General features: G+C 48.3%; 1 long non-coding RNA gene across 4 annotated transcripts in view; it reads right to left on the minus strand.

Annotated features, from left to right (window-relative positions):
• Positions 1-14,031, minus strand: part of LOC131495405 (uncharacterized) — a 45,203-nt gene that overhangs the window by 13,682 nt on the left and 17,490 nt on the right. The window contains exon 1 of one of the 4 annotated variants that reach the window (XR_009253929.1): positions 654-924. The exons of the other annotated variants lie outside the window; for them this stretch is intronic. This is a non-coding gene — a long non-coding RNA (uncharacterized LOC131495405). Of the gene's footprint in view, positions 1-653; positions 925-14,031 lie in introns of those variants that run through there. 4 annotated transcript variants of the gene reach the window in all.

Consider the following 14,031-nt stretch of genomic DNA (forward strand, 5'->3'; position numbering starts at 1 on the left):
AGGCTCCGAGAACTTCCTTTTGGACGCTCTCCCCTTCTTCCTGTCAGACACGTTAAGATGCTCCCCTATCACACGTCAAAAACAACTGTACAACATGGTAACAGTCGCATTGTGTTACAGTCGACTAACTGGAGGAAACATTGTGTTTTAATTTACTTATATATGAACGTTCTTTTTTCCATACTGCAGTTTTGAGTTTACCCGTGTCCCGCATCTCAACCATTTTAAGAGACCCTTCGAAAGCTCCAAGCCCAAGGCTCTATGCCGTCAGCAGTGCGTGGTTAGAGTGAGAATCTATAGATGTGTCGATCACCTAATTCCACACAGAGGGAGCCATGAGAGTTGGGTTGAGGAAGGGGACTATCACACCAGTCACCTACCTTAGCACCTCGTCTAATAGGACCAGGTCACATCCGTGTAGTACTTTGTCCCTTTCCCAGATCTTCCGTGTACCTTATTTCGTTTCATTCTCTTCAACAGCCCCGTATATAGACGCTAAATCTGTTTTAGTGATAAGGGAGCTTGGATTCAAAGAGGTGAACTTGTTTAAGATCGCATGACTAGTAAGGAATTGCTTACTATATTCTAAGGAATTACTTATTGGTAAGTAAGTGATTCAAAGGAATTACGGAATGGTCTTAACACCCCAATACCTGGGCACCTTGGACCATGACTTCACTTCCTTGTTGACAACCAGCTCCTGAGTTTTCTCCTTCCTGACGGGGAAGGGGAAGAATTAGACGGCCCCACTTGTCTTAGAAGCATGGGACCCTAGCTGCTCTTGGTGGAACGCCATTCTGTCCAATAAAATAGAGCCCGTCAGAAAGATCTCAACCGTCGTTAACACGTTATTTCTCTTTGGTCTGATTTTCTCTATGGTGAGCACCAGAAGGGTTGGCATTGTGGGTGGTGTGGGAACCTGGAAGTAAGATCTGAGCCCTTTGGCCGACACCGCGTTGGAGCGGGAAGCCTAAGGGAGAGAGGCTTCAGGTAGCCGCAGGTCTGCCACGCGATTAAGGGAGATCCCCAACGTAAGCCAAAAAGCACCCTCTTCTGGGTGGCGTCGTCAACATGCCACGATGGGAATGGTTGGAAACACAACAAGTCAATACTTTGACCTGAGACCTGACCCCCCCAGGAAGAAGGAAGCAGTTTGAGAGTGCTGATTAACAGAGCATTTGAGGCAATCAACCTGTCTTGTGTCACGGCTATGCTAACTCCTGAGAATTTAAGGCCTGTTGTCTGTGACCATGCCCCGGCACGAAACAGATGCCAGCACATGCCTATGGAATGAAGCCCTAAAATCACAGGGGAGGAAGGCAGGGCCTTCTCCCGTCCGTCAGTCCTGCCTCCAGATTCCACTATTACCCACTGATACTGGGAAAGTATTTGTGAGACAGCGGTATTTTGGAACATACCATTGGCTTGTTTGGGTTTTTTTTTTTCTTTTTTTTTTTTTTTTAACTAAAGGCAAGGCCAAAGCCTTAGGGGCCTCACACAGGATGCCTGGGATCTTTCTGACGGGCTCTATTTTATTGGACAAAATGGCATTCCACCAGGAGGGCCTGGGGCCTCTTGCTTCCGGGATAAGTGGGATCACCTAGTTGGAGTGAGACATCACTGGCCGGAGTTCATTGGGTCCAACTTGCTCATTTGAACAGAATAAGATCAAATGTCTCTCTCAAGGTGACAGGCCCAGACTCCGAACTCTAACGCGCCGGCCTACAACCTCAGAAGCACCCAAGTTTTCTCTACACGGGCTTTGTGCGGCCTTGTTCTTCTGCCTCTTCCACGGTTGGTATGACGTTGGGGAAAGTCCTCCACCCCTACAAAGAAACTGAAAGCTTGGGAAAGGACCATGACAGCCAGGGTCCCCAGCGTTTGCACAAGTGTGATGCCAACGATAGAAACATAGGATGGGCACGGACAGGCCATCCCCGTCGGCCGCTCTATTCCTGGGGTCCTGGAACAATCCCGTGGGGAGGAGAATCTCCATATTCTCGCTCACCTGTTTGCCTGGCCAAGCCTCGCTAACGGTTCACAAACTCTTCTGTGTCCTCAGCCCTTGGCCACTTTGCACTCAGTGCGATATGTCAGACAAAGGCCAGCGGGGAGGGTATCCACATTGCGGCTGATTGTTCGAATGCGCTCTTTCTGCCATCCCCAATATCCTACTGTTTAAAGTCCTTGAGGACAGGGAGCACTTCACACGCTTTTGCAGCCACCACGGCATCCTTCGTGGTGCTGGGCATGGAGTAGAAGCTCAGTGAATACGTGTTTACTTTGAGTCACTCTGGCTGAGCCTCCAGAGGCCGGTTCAATGGAAGATGAGTCATATCTGAAGGTTTCACAATTACTCCCATCAGAACTTCCTTTGAAAACATTCTTCAAGTTCTCCTTTGAAGGCCATTTGAATATATTAATAGTGCTAATCCTGAGATCCTAACTCCCGCACTGGACACAGTAGAATTCAGAGCAGGCACCACTCTTTCAAAAGCTCCGAGGTTTCAGAGGAAACCAAATACTCGTCCCTTCTTCCTTTTCAAGGACCCGGTCCTCCCTTCACCCTGGAAGTGATGGCACCGAGTTTCTGAGACGGGGAGGAAGAGTTGTCCCTATGCGTTGTCCCCCCCCCCCCCCCCCCGTGACTTCTCACCTCACTTGGAATAAAATCCAAAACCTTTCCTACGCTCCTGCTCACTTCTCCAATCTTACTTCCTGTTTCTCTCCTTCCCCCACCCAGTCCCCGCCCTCCCCCCCCCTCCCCCCCCTCCCCCCCCCCCCCGCCATAGTCCAGCCACAGGATTTATCTTAATTTCTTAAACACACGGTCTCTTCGAAGAAGTCTCCCTGCCTGGAAAGTTTTTCCAGGACTGATTCCACAGCCCTCAGGTCTTGTTTTGAATGTGACCTCCTTCCTTGACCACAGAAATATAGGAAGCTCGCCCCTCACCCTCTGTCTCCTTTGTATTATCTACGTTTTATCCTTGAAGCACTTACTCGGATTTGTAATTGAGTATTTGGTTGCCTTCTTGGCCTCCCTCAGTAGACTGGAAACCCCTGAGAACACAGGCCACGTTAATTTTGTTTCTGACTATGTCTCTAACGCCAGCACCGAGCTTGACTCCAGGGAGGACCTCAATAAACCCTTGTTGAATGAATGAATGAATACTTTAAGAGAAATTTATCCCTTGCTCTCTGGCTCTCCATCCTATTTTTTTTTTCTTTTCTTTTCTTTTTCTTTTTTTTTTTTAACCTCAGATCCCTCCTGGACGCCAAGAATCATTTTTTTTTCCAATCAGGGGACTCTAAGACCTCGAGGGGTACAGATAACTTAGGTTGGGGGCGGGGGGGGAGGGAATTAATTCCTATCAGCAGAATACGGTATGAAATGTACCACGAATGAAGAAAAATGTACAGACCACAGATCAAGAGTCAGGGCGAGCTCAAGAGCCCCGTTTCTGGGGCAGAAATATGTCCTTACAACCTAAAGAAACTACTCGTTTTAGACCTACCCGGGTCTTAGTAGGTGACAGATCATAACTTCTATCAAACGTAGGTCACGTGGGGAAACTGTGGGAAAACTGTTTCCTTCTCTACCCACAGAACACTTCTGTACTCCAAATGTATCGGGGCTTTTCCCCACAACCAAGCGATTCTCCAACAGCAGCTGGGTGTCCTACAACTGAACCCGATTCTGACACTATTTCCCTAGAGACACCATCAGATCCCACAGGTGAAGGCCTCATCCCCGCAGAACTGCTCCCCCTACAGATGCCGGTCTCGGGTTCCACGTTGTCCCTTGTACCCTGGCCAGCTATAAACCGGAGAGTCCCGTGACCCTCCCACCGCCGAGTCTGATCATTTGCTACAACGGCTGACAAGCGCTCAACACAAACCAGCAAACAAACAAACAAAACAGTTTACGATGACTCATTACAAAGGGTATCGAAAGATGGCTTGCATCTTCTGAGATGTGTAAACTGAGCACCAATTTACCCCTGCTTCCATTGTAGCTTTCCATGGGATCCATGGGTTCCAGGTGTCCCGGAGCCACACGTCCTCAACAGACCTCAGCTCAGCTCGGTGCGTGTGGATAGAAGAAAGCTGGCTCGGCACGGTTTTCCCCAAGTGCTCCGTTTTCCACAGTACCAGGCACAACTATCTGCTGCACCATCACTGGGGCTCTGTGGTTCCCGGTGGTGCCGGGGGAATGTGCAGGCAATTTAACCTACTTGTCCCATCGTTGGCTAGCGGTCTACTTGTGACTGAATCTCCCCTGCCTGAGAGCCTAGTTCTCCCGTAGGCAGATTTATTGCAGATTAAGACTGAGAAGCAGCTAGATCCTCCGTTCATGTCTCATACTAACCCTGTGATCTTGGGAAAGTTATCCTCTGGCTGGCTCCGTCTCCTCATCTGTAAAATGAGGGTATTCGTATCTGCCTCACAGAGTGAACGATCATATGCGAAGCACGTAGAAATGCTTAATAATAATTAGTGCTCCTAGCAGGTACTGTCTGCACGGTTCAAATTCTGCTTTCTTGTCACCCCGTTGCTCGCTCTGACTCCCAGGGGGCAAATCACCCGCCACCAACCGAGCTGTGGTTTCTGCAATTACATCTCATTCACGGAGCACCAGGGTGGCTCGGTCAGTTAAGCGTCCGACTTCAGGCTCGGGGCGCGATCTCACGGTTTGTGAGTTCGAGCCCCGCGTCGGGCTCTGTGCCGACGACTCGGAGCCTGGAGCCTGCTTCAGGATGTGCGTCTCCCTCTCCCTGTCCTTCTCCACTCGCACTCTGTCTCTCTCTGTGTCTCAAAAGTAAATAAACGTTAAAAAAAAAAATAAGATCTCTCATTCGCTTTTGCATGCCCCGCACCATCTGGCTCAGGTTAGGTGCTTGGCAAATCTTCACGGCTTAAACTACGGCATCTTTTAATCCTGATAACAAGGAAATGGTACGGGGTGTGTGTAGGAGTATCTGGAATGCGTGCATTTACACACCAGCGATGCCATCATTTAGCAGAGGGAGGAGACGTCAAATTAGCAGAGCACTAAGACTGGGGCTGACAGGCAAGAAGGCGCTAGACGTGCTTGCCTACGGGCTGGACTATATACCAGACTGTATGCTCCTTGGGGACGAAGACCGAGTTTCCTCCTTTCTCCGGCGCCTCGCACGGCGCCTGATGGGTCCCCTGGGCTCGATAAATGTCAGTTAAGTGGTGAATTCACTCACGTTTGAAATTCCAACTTGGGAAGCTCCCACTGCTTTCTAGTGTTGGATATAGTCTTATCAGCACGCCCCTGCCCCAGCATACAGAGCTCCTGCCCCCTTCCGTTCCCACCGCCAGGTGCTCTCCACCCCGGGGCTAGATCCTCACCTCGGTTCTGACTTGGCAAGATGAGGGTCACACCTGGAAATCATGTTTGTGCCAAAATAACCACAAACGGTTAACACGTGGCTGGCATCTCTCTTCCCGGTGTGCGGGAAGTACCTCTGCCTCCTGTCACATGTGAGAAAACCCTTCTCTGCGAGCCCTTGGACGTACTCTCTTTTTGAACCAGCTCAACCTCAGGAAATAGTTTTCCCACCGGTGCCAACTCTTTGGCGAGGATTAGCAGAGGATTGCGAGTCTGCCAGGACCACCAGTCAAACACGGCTGCTTCCCTTCCCATCTTTTGGTTTTGACTTACCCGGCCAACGTCAGCTTCCCCTTTCCAAACAAAGGCTATGTAAGATGCTCTGGACAGCGAAGGATAGAGGATCCAACCACCGGGGCCCGCCCAATAAGGATGTTTATTACTTTGCGTCATGTCCAGTTTGGAGGTAGGACAGTTTCGGAGCGGGGTCGTTCACCGACATAGGAACGTCGTGCATCTAGCTTAACAATTCTGCAGCTTTCTCCCCCAGTCCCCAGATCTGCTGTAGGTCAGGCCTCACGTGCCAGAAACTACCTTCAGAAAGAGAAAAAGAGAAGGCCCCCATTTTGCATCCTTCCAGAGAAGGGGGGCTCGTCCCCTACGTCTCACTGGCCAGAATTGGCACAATCTACCCGTGCTTCAACAATCCCGAGGCGGGGCGAGGCAAGGCCACCGCAATTGGCCTAGACCAATGAAGACTCACCCTCGGAGGTGGGGGAGAGTCCAAGTTCCTGTACGGGATACAACCCCTCAGAGGAGGGCAGCCAAAATTAAGATTCTGAGAGCAAGGTAGCCAGAGGGAAATAGCCCCCTGATAGGCAACCAGCCGTGTCTACAACAGACAAAATTGCCCCATCGACCTCTAAGGAGAGAATGAATAAAATTACACTAATTTCATTCTTGGGAAAATCAAACTATCCAAAGACAAGGATTTTGTTTACCCAGAGCTACAATCTGATTAAAGATATAAAGCCCTTTCAAAAGCATTAACTCAGAATGGCCCAACCGTCATTTATCCGTGTGGGCTGAAGCAATAGAAAGTCTCCACCAAAAGCTTCGTGTATGCAAAATATTCAAGTAGGCTCACCAGCGCAAAGAAAACAAAGCCTTCTTGTAGTGCGGAGTCACCTGGGCTGATGGTACACACATTCTGATTCCAGAGAAGTATCAAAGTCGAAATGGTGATATGTGGCCCCGATTTCACTCTCTGTTACGAGACTGACCAATGCCCCTCTCTGGAGGATATAGCCCTCTTTTCATAAGCAGGAAGCACAATTCACAACTTTATTGGAGACCCTGCTGGGAGCTGTATAAAGGTGCTTTTGGAAAAGCTTGAAATCTTTTCATCCTTATGGGAAAAAAAAAAAAAAAAGGACTTTGACCAAGAGAAATAGGTCAAGAAACTATTTGATCCTGAAGACAGGCCTAAGTCTTCCTCTCCAAGATGTGTATTAAGTAGAAAATGTGATGGTCAAGTAGCCGATTCGCTGATCACTCGCTATTCCTTCAGTTAACTTCGGGTTGGTCCGTTCCTCTCCTGTTCATACCCCACCCCCCCCACCCCCCCCCCCCCCCGGAATCTGGCAGTTCCCCGGTGCTGACAGCTCGGGTTTCCATCTTGTTATTTTCAGAAGGGCTAAAAGGGAGCACAGGGCACAGCCTGTGGGAGCCTTCTCTGGGTTCTCCCCACCCCCCCCCCACCCTCCTTGGAAAGTCCTCCCCATTGCCTCCTGCCTATCTCGGCGGCAGCCCTTCCCCAAGCTGCTGGACCTTCCACCCGGGACAGGTGCCATCCAATGCTCAGACTCCTCAGCAGTAAGCAACCTATAGTATCTGTGTGACGAAAAAACCTCTTCCTTCTCTGCCTCTGTCCCTTTCTCTCCACGGAGGGCTTGGTGTATTTGGGGGCTCCGGCCACAGAAGCAAATTGCCTCTGGAAGAAAGGGTTTGAAAAAGCAGACGTGAGCCACGGAGCTGGAGAATTAAGTTACGCAGAAAACTCCCCGGAGAAGGTGGGGGGGGGGGGAGTGGGTGGGGGGGGGGTGGGGGAGGGGAGTGGGTGGCCAGTTAACTGAAGGGTAGTCATCTCTGCTGTGCCTCGTCTGAGAGAATGAGCTGGCAGGAAGCAGAGGAATGAGGCAAGTAAACCTTCAGGAGGGCTGAGTTTCAAATGTTCCTGCCAGACAGGATTATATGTCCTCAGGCAGGTGTCCTTCCCCTGTGGCCCTTGGTATCAGCTGCGTGTGGCTTTTTTTTTTTTTTTTCAAGGAAATACCAGTCCACGGTTAGGAATCGAGATCAGTATGAGGGAAGAGAGAGAGCCTCCTACAGTGTCGAAACACTAAGCAGACTCCCGAGGTTAAAATCCTTGTTCCACCATCCACTTCTCTCCAGAATGGGAATAATAGTGGCTACCTCACCAAACTGGGTGGGTGCAGTTAAACAAGATAAGGTCACAAAGCTAGCAGCATAGCAGAAAAGTCAGGACAGGAGCGGCCACAACCACTGCAGCCACAATGCGGGTTGTTACGAACCAAAGGGAGAGCCCAGGCGAAGAACACAGAATGGTGAGAGCTGTAACACAAGGGTCAGCCCCACATTCCTATGTGGTGGGGAGGAGGAAGCAGAGAGGTCAGTGAGGAAGCTGGGGGCCAGGCCAGAGGTCCCTCCAGGGTGGAGGCTTGGCGGGTGGAGCCAGCGTTGGCCGAGACCTAAGGATGGAGGGGGAGGGAGAAGGGGAGGGGAAGGGGAACCGGCCCCATAGTACTGGAGTTCCTCCTTTGTCCAGCCGGGCCAAGTTCATTAATAGAGGTGAGCTAATGCTTTTCCCCACTGGAAGCAATCAAGTTACTTCATCTCAGAAGCAATCTTCCCCAGGAACTATTATACTTGGAATTATAACAACAAAAGCACCCCAGACACACCCAGGGCAGCAGCCCAAGGCTCACAGCCCCAGAGCCTCCCGCGGTGAAAAGCAGCCTGAAAAGTAGCAGCCCCTCTGCGTTAGGTCAACCGTCCTTCCAGCTAAGAGAGACCTTCCAGAGCGATGCTTGTCGGCCAGCCCAGGGTCCGTGGTGCGGCCGGTGCTTTTCAGACTGAAAAGCTGAACTTCACTAGGAGGTTCTGCTCTTAGCTCAGAGAGAAGAGTGCTAGAAAAGTCAAGGCTATTTTTCCTCCACTAACAGAATATTCACCCAGGCCCTAGTGTCCATAAAAGTTAGCCCTCGGGGAAGAGATGGTTATTCCAGGAAGGGTTATAGTGAAATCACTTACTATTAGGGAGAAATACTCAAATTTGAACCTCATTGTAAATTCTGTATAAAAGCATGTTCTAGATGGATTAAGGATCCTGTGTGCATAAAAAGAAAGAGCAAGAAGGAGCAGCAGTAGCAGGAACCAGCTAGAAGGAAAGGCAGGTGTGCTTGTAACTTACCCTGGGGTAGACCGGCAACATGAAAATATGGCCACGAATAATATGGTTGAGCCCATGAAACCTACTTGAATCTGGGCAGGTGGAAACTGCTTTGACCTTCAGAGCGGTTGGCATCCAAGGCTACGTCATAAAAGGCTTTCTTGCTTCTGCTTCGTTTGCCGGAACACCTACTTTCAGAGCCCCGAGCGCCACGTAAGAATTCCGACCACACCTAAGCGGCACGTGGGGCAGGCCACAGGGAAACATTCAGGGAACTGTCCCTACTCAGCCCAGCCTTGTGGCCATGCCGCAAGGCTCCCGACATGTGGGTGACGCCATCTTGGCTTCTCTCCACGCAGAGAGACTCCATGACTTCTGTCAACATCAGGCGGGGCAGAAAAGCCACCAGCCTGAGCCTGCCCAATTCCTGACCTACAAAAGTGACAAAATGGGAGACAGACTGTTGTTTTAAGCCATTAAATTTTGAGGTGGTTCGTTACACAGCAGCAGATAAATGGAACCAACAGGGAAGAACTTTCTAAGCACAAAAGCTTGATGGGAATCCAAATGAAAGAATAACAGACTCGATGGGGCGCCAGGGTGGCTCAACTGGTTAAGCATCCGACTCTTGATTTCAGCTCAGTTCACGATCCCAGGGTCATGGGATTGAGCCCCACATCAGGCTCCATGCTGAGCGTGGAGCCGGCTTAAGATTCCCTCTCTCTCAGAAAACATACGTGGTTATTATGATGTTCTGTTAAGTATGATGTCACCCGGAGGTTTTTCAGAGATGCCCTTTATCAGGGTGAACTAGTTCCTTTCTATGCCTAGTTTGTTGAAGACTTTTAAGAATTGTAAATGGGTGTGGGGTTTTGAAGGGTAGTTACCTGTATCTGTTGACAAGTTTATGTGACTTCAGGACCTTCCATTTTCTTTTTTTTTTTTTTTTTAATTTTTTTTTCAACGTTTTTAATTTATTTTTGGGACAGAGAGAGACAGAGCATGAACGGGGGAGGGGCAGAGAGAGAGGGAGACACAGAATCGGAAACAAGCTCCAGGCTCCGAGCCATCAGCCCAGAGCCTGACGCGGGGCTCGAACTCACAGACCGCGAGATCGTGACCTGAGCTGAAGTCGGACGCTTAACCGACTGCACCACCCAGGCGCCCCAGGACCTTCCATTTTCTAGTATTTTATTAAAGATTTCTGTGACTATATTCCTGGGTTATTCTGATCTGCAATTTTCCTTACTTGTGGCGCCTGTGTATGGCTTTGGTATCACAGCATAATATACGCACAGAATTAAGTGAAAAGCATTCCTAGATGTTTAGGAGTCCTGAGTATTGAGTCCTCATTAAATGTATGTTATAGGGGCGCCTGGGTGGCTCAGTCGGTTAAGCGTCCGACTTCGGCTCAGGTCACGATCTCGCGGCAGGTCACGATCTCGCGGTCCGTGAGTTCGAGCCCCGCGTCAGGCTCTGGGCTGATGGCTCGGAGCCTGGAGCCTGCTTCTGATCCTGTGTCTCCCTCTCTCTCTGCCCCTCCCCCGTTCATGCTCTGTCTCTCTCTGTCTCAAAAATAATAAAATAAACATTAAAAAAAAATGTATGTTATAGTTGATCTAAGACATCTGGGCCTGGGCTTTGCATTGTAGAAATAATGTTATTTAATGCATAAACAATTGAATTTATTTCCTTCTTCCAAAAAACAAAAAAAAAAAAGATTCTCTCTCTCCCTCTCTGCCTCTCTCCCCTGCTTGTGTTCTCTCTTCTCTCTAAAATATAAAAAAATAAATAACCCAAACAAACAAACAGACTTGAAATTGTAAACTGCTTTCTGTCAATTAGCATCACATACAAATCAAAAGGCAATGGTGCACTAGAAAACTATCCTTGTAACACATGTGACAGACGAACCACTAAGAAGAAAAATTACAATGGAAAAAAAAATGGCAAGTAACGAAAAGCAGTTATCAGAAAAATTTTTAAAGGCCAAAAAGACATGTTTAACACCAGCGGGAACAAAATAAATGCAAATTAGATGACCAGAGAACTTTTTGCTTTCCAATTTGCAAAGATTTTTGAAATGATCATTCTCGGTGCCTGCAAGACTGTAGTGAGGCAAGCGTTGTCTACTCCTGGAGGTGGAAATATAAATTGGTAGTCTTTGGGGAGAACAAGCTGAGGATACGAAAGTCTTAAATACCCTTTGCTCAAGCCTTGCCGCGTCTAGGATTTAAGAGGATGTACGGCCAAGCATTCTCATCACAGCACTATTTCCAAGGGTGAGAAATTATAAACAATAAACCGTTCAACAACGGGAGCAATGTTGCTAAGTTTCAAATAACGGAACCCAGTAGCGTTATCAAAAGCGTGGCTTCCAAATTATTCAGTGACAAGGGAAGGGCATGAAAAACAGTTAAAAGTATACGAGGGAATAGCCACAATTTTATGTATATAGATGGATGGATAGACAGATTAAAACGCTGGATGGAAACACAATATTATTAACCGCAGTTTCTGAAGAAAAGGTGTGCAGGCGGGGGGGGGGTGGTATTTCGTTCTTTCTCCTTGTCTGAGTTTTCCTATTTTCTCAACATGAAACTGTATTAATTTTACAACCAGAAAAAAATTCTTCTTTTTAAGTTGGTAACTAAAGAGAAAATTCCAAGGCAGTGGCTGCAGAAAACTTGAACACAGGGACTTTCAAGTACTGAGAGGTCTTAGGAGCCAAGAGCTCTCCCTCTAGACACCTGCTAGGGTCTGTGTTTTAGAGGTTCCTGACCTCTAGGCCTTCCCTCCCCCCAGGGTCTCCAGGCTTCAAAATTATCTTTCTATCATCCCTCCCTTTGCCGATCACACCTCGCCACCACAGGCATCCATACACAAGTAAACATTTCTATTCCTTCAGTTTCCTTCTGTTAACAAAGATTTAGAAATCACAACCAGAGAGCCCTGGACCAAAGGGAAGGTTTTTCTTTGACATCCCTTCCCGAAATTTGTTACTGTTACTTTTAACTGGTTACCAACATTAAAAAAATGAGGACAGATTTTCACTTCCAGAAAGCTGGAGCAGACTTACCTTGTTCCACGCCTCCCACTAAGTACAACTAAAACCTTGAACACTGTACATAAAACAAACAGAAGACTCTAGAATATTTTCCTTTTTTATTAAAAAGGAAATATTTCCCTTTTTTATTAAAAAGGGAAGCCACGTTGGATAGGAGTCTCAGGACCTGAGAAACAACACGATAGTGAGTTCCAAGAATTTTCTTTTTGACTCACATATCCCAGGCTTAGAACTAAAGAAACCTGCAATCCTGGGGCGCCTGGGTGGCTCAGTCAGTTAAGCATCCGACTTCAGCTCAGTCGGATCAGCTTCCGACTTCAGCTCAGCTCAGGTCATGATCTCACGGTTCATGAGTTCGAGCCCCGCGTCGGGCTCTGTGCTGACAGCTCAGAGCCTGGAGCCTGCTTCGGATTCTGTGTCTCCCTCTCTCTCTGCTCCTCCCCCACTCATGCTCTGTCTCTCTCTCTCTCTCTCCCTCAAAAATAAATAAAAAACATTAAACATTTTTTTTGAAAAAAAAAAAGAAACCTGCAATCCAGAAATGCTCGTGCCAATAACAGGCACAAATAACAAAAGCTCCAAGAAAAGCCTGCTTTGTGAAGCCTGAATGACAGAAGGACAGAAGGGCAGCCCAAGAAGACCCAAAGTGTTTACACAATAACTGCTCTACTCCAGCCAGACACCACAGAAAAAGATCTGTGGCCCCACCCCCACCCATTAGTGAGAAGCCTTGATTTCCACTCTTGTGAGGCTCTAACCCCAACCGCCCAACTGGGGTGGTGTCAGAGATGGCCAAGAAGAGAGCCAGGATTTCATCCGCTATGACTAGTAGACAGCCCTCACCTCCCCCTTCATGGGGGGGCCTATCAGGCAGTAATGAGTAATCTTACTCGACAAAGATATCAAAACTGCCCAAGATAAAAATTCCTCCACAAGCAATTGTGAACGTGCTTGAAACTTATTTTAAAAAAAAAAATTTGAAACCCTCACGGTGCCTGGGTGGGTGGCTCAGTCGGTTGAGCATCTGACTCTTGACTTGGGCTCAGGTCATGACCCCAGCATCGTGGGATCAAGCCCCACGTTGGGCTCCGTGCTGAGTGTGGAACCTGCTTGAGATTCTCTTTCTCTTTCTCAAATAAAAAACATTTTTAACTAAAAAAAAAAAAAAAAACCCACAGTTTAAAAAAGATAGAAAGCCTCAGCAAAGAAACAGAAGATACAAAAAAGAACGAAATGGACGTTATAGAACTGAAAAATACAGCAATCAAAATTAAAACTCAGCGTATGGACTTGCCTTAGTTTCTTACTGCTGCCGTGACAAATTATCGCAAACTTAGTTATCTTAAAACAAAACAAATTTGGGGCACCTGGGTGGCTCAGTCGGTTGAGCGTCCGACTTCGGCTCAGGTCATGATCTCACAGCTCGTGAGTTCGAGCCCCGCTTCGGGCTCTGTGCTGACAGCTCGGAGCCTAGAGCCTGCTTCTGCTTCTGTGTCTCCCTCTCTCTCTGCCCCTAACCCACTCGCATTCTGTCTCTGTCTCTCTCAAAAATAAATAAACATTAAAAAAATTAAAAAAAAAAAAAACAAATTTAGTATCTTACAGTTCTGGAGGTCAGAAGTCCAAAGTGGGTCTCGTCGGGCTAAACTCAAGGTGTGTCAAGACTGTGTGACTTCATGGGGACACCAGTGAGGAGTCTATGTCCACCTTCCTGAGGCTGTGCCCTCGTTCCTTGGCTCATGACCCCTCCCCCGTCTTCAAAGCCAGCAGTCTGTGCCAGTCCTTCTCACATGGCGTCACATCGACAGTCACTCCCTTGTCCCTCTCTTTCACTTCCAAGGACCCTTGTGGTTTTCTTGGGTGCACCGAGGGAATCCAGGATAATCTCCCCATCTCAAGATGGTCAATCACGTCTGTAAAGTCCCTTTTGCCATGGCAAAGGTCATCCATTCACACGATCTGGGGATGAGGGTGTGAACTTCTCGGAAGAGCCACTGTTCTGCCTGCTCCAGTCTGCCCTCTGGCTCCCAAAGATTCATGCCCCGCCCACAGGCAAAGTGTATTCACCCCACCCCGAGGTCCTCAAAAGTCTCAATCCATTACGGCATAAACGCAAAGTCCAAATGCTCATCA

This window comes from Neofelis nebulosa, chromosome 15 (assembly GCF_028018385.1).
Source record: "Neofelis nebulosa isolate mNeoNeb1 chromosome 15, mNeoNeb1.pri, whole genome shotgun sequence".
Classification (NCBI taxonomy): Eukaryota; Metazoa; Chordata; class Mammalia; order Carnivora; family Felidae; genus Neofelis; species Neofelis nebulosa.